A 3465-nucleotide genomic window follows, 5' to 3' on the forward strand; every position below is an offset into this window, starting at 1 on the left:
TTTCTTTGTTCTGCTTGTCTTCTTGGGCTGAGTTCATGTTTTTTTGTGGTCTCTCTTGTCAGTTTCCTCACAGTTTTAATGCTTCTATGTTCTTCTTGGATTTTTATTTTCTTGGTATGTTATAAAGTATCACTATTCTTTGAGGTTACCTTATGTTCTCTTAATTTTTCCCTCCATTTGAAACTATGTATTTTATCCTGAAATCTACCTGACCTCCTCACTGCTTGGATCTCTGTTCCTATGATTTTGCCTTCATTCAGATTGTGCTGATTTTGATCATAGACTGACCTGCCATATCCTCTGAATTTGTTCTTATAGTTTTATTCTGTTCTGCACTCCTCCATTTGTCAATTGAGTTCTGTGTGATGCTGCCATGTCAATCTCTGGTTGTTGTCAGTTCTTGTTGGTTCTCAGCCTGAAGAAATCCCTTTAGTATGTTTTGAAGCTCAGGGTTGGCTTTGGCAAAATCACTTATCTTCTATTTATCCTGGAATGTTTTCATTACAGCATCATATTTGATGGACAATTTGCTGCATAGATGATTCTTTGTTGGCAGTTCGTTTCCTTTTAGGGTTTTATATATGTCTCTCAATTGTCCTCTTGCCTGCATGGTTTCTGCTGAGAGAAAAGACGTTAGACTGATTCGCTTGCCTTTTTATATAACTCTTCTCTTTTTTCTAGCTGCTTTTAAGATTCTCTCCTTGTTTTTTATTTTAGAGAGCTTGATTATGTTGTGTCTTGGCAATTTTCTTTTGAAGTATATTCTTCCTGGGGTTCACTGAGTGTCTTGAATGCTTATCTTTTTTGTTTTTCAGGATTTTCCTTGTTTTTGATTTTTGAAAGTTTGATTATGTTGTCTTGGTGATTTTCTTTTTGGAGTCTATCCTTCCTGGGGTTCATTGAGTGTCTTGAATACTTATCTTTTAGTTTTTCAGCATGTTATGGACATTTTCTTCCAGCAGTTCTTTAAATATGTCCTCTGTAGACTTCTGTGATTCTTACTGTTCCAGAATGCCAGTAAATCTTAAGTTATTCTGCTTCATGTTATCCAACATAAATCTTAGACTTTCTTAAAAAAATTTAATAATTTTTTCCACTTGCTCTTCTATATTAGCAGTATTGAGAGATTTGTCTTCCAGCTTGCTATTTCTGGTGTCTATCTCTTCAGTGCTACCCCTTTGCCCTTTCGTTGTATTGCCCATTTCTGACACTTTACTATTCATCATTTGGACCTCTTTTTGTAGGTATTGAGCTAAATCCATCCACATACAGTCAGCTACACTTTGATAGAGAGCCAAAGTATACTGGATGGGCTAGAGATAGTCTCTTCAACAAACGGTGCTGACAAAACTGAATCAATTTACAAAAACATGAAACAAGACCTACACCGCACACCATATACAAAAACTAGCTCAACATGGATGACATATCTAAATGCAAATCCAAGAACTATAAAGATTATAAATGAAAAATAAAAAATGGGATGAACTTAAGGGATCTAGTATGCAGCACGCATACACTATTAAACATGGCAAAAAGTACATTAAAAAGAGAGACCAAATTAGATGACTGGGACACACTAAAAATTAGAACTTTATGTGTATTAAAAGAATTCACCAAAAGACTAAAAATGGAACCCTCAGGCTGGGAAAAAATATATTTTGCAATGACATATCAACAAGGGACTAATCTCTAAAATTTATAGGAAACAACTTATTTACAACAAAAAGACACATAACCACATAGCCCAATTAAAAAAAGGGCACAGGACATGAATAGACATATCACCAAGAAACTTTGTGGCAGCAAACAAGCATATGAAGAAATGTTCAAGATCATTAGCCACTGTTGTTAAGTGCTGTCGAGTTGATTCCAACACATAGCAACCCTGTATAGGGTTTCCAAAGAGTAGCTGGTGAGCTTGAACCACCTAACTTGCAGTTCAAATGACTTTGAAGTCTGACGCTTTAGCCCACAGTGCCACACTGGACATTAGAGAGATGAAAATCAAAACAACAGTGTGGTATCATCTAACACCAGCTGTGGCATGGAGGTTAAAAAAAGCAGAGGACAAGTGTTGGTGAGGGTGTGGAGAGACTGGAACCTACCTACATTGCTGGTGGGACTGCAAATTAGTTCAACCGCTCCGGAGAATAGTATTGTGCTTCCTCTGAAAGCTGGAAATAGAAATACCTTATGATGTAGCAATTCCTCTACTTGGTATATACTCACAAAAAATACAAGCCAGAAAGCAAGTAGATATGTGCATATCAATGTTCATCACAGCATTATTCATAATAGCAAAAAACTGGAGTTTCTCCAGATGCCCACCAACAGAAAAATGGATAAACAAACTCTGGTACCTACACACAATGGAATACTATGCTACCTTGAAGAATAATGACAAAGCTGCAAAATACTGCATAACATCGAAGAGCCTTGAGGACATAATACTGAGTGAAATTAGTCAGGCACAAAAAGTCCATTACTGTAAAAACTTAAGAAAGGATTTCCATAATAAAAGAATAGTTCTCTGAGGTTTATCAGAGGTGGGAGGGAAGGGACCTGGGGGAGTAGGAGGGTAGTAAATAGGAGGGAGAATACACAGGTGGGGGAGGAAGGTAGAGGAGCTGAGAAGATGATGAAAGATTCTGGAAGGTTTGCCATGAGCTGAGTAGCAAAAAGGTGGACTGTGATATCTGTACAGCCTTGGAATAAGAAGGCTCTATGATATAGGGATCAAGTCACAGGCTGAAGGGGTAAAGGAGAGGTAATAATGTTAAGATACGTGACTGTTCAGAAAAGGACAAATATTACATAAGACCATTATTGTAAAAGCTTATGAAAAGATGTCCATACTTAAGAGAAGAATCTTTTTTATTTTATTTTTTTTTTCTCTGTTGGTTACCATGGGTGGGAGGGAGGGGGGAATAAGGCAAGGTTGGAGATAATAACATCATAGCTTGGGTGAGCAAAGGGAGGGCAATACACAAGACGGGGGAGGAGCTGGAAGAACAAGAAAAACAGGTGTACACATAAGAAGGTTTGCATGGGCTAAATGGGACAGAGGTAAATAGTGATGTATACTTAACCTTGAACCAATAGGGATCTATGATACAGGGATTGAAGCATATTCTGAATAGGTAAAAGAGCAGAAATAATGCTAAGGTAATAGATTTTATTATGGATATTTTTTCCCCTTCCTACAAATGTAAAATATACACTTAAGTGGGGAATATACATTTAAGGAATATTAGGAAATATGATTACAGAAATCTTGTAAGCCTATCTTCAATTTATAATGGAATGGAATAACTTAAAGGGGTTCTAGAACTTTCCCAGTAAAATAGGCTTCTTGTGGAGCCTTTGTAGCATATGGGGGACCTTGGATGGAATCCTGAACCCCATACAGAACTTTCTGGGGTGGGACATTCTCACTGGAAAGGACATGCAGACCAACCCACA

Source organism: Chrysochloris asiatica, unplaced genomic scaffold (assembly GCF_000296735.1).
Source record: "Chrysochloris asiatica unplaced genomic scaffold, ChrAsi1.0 scaffold00070, whole genome shotgun sequence".
NCBI lineage: Eukaryota > Metazoa > Chordata > Mammalia > Afrosoricida > Chrysochloridae > Chrysochloris > Chrysochloris asiatica.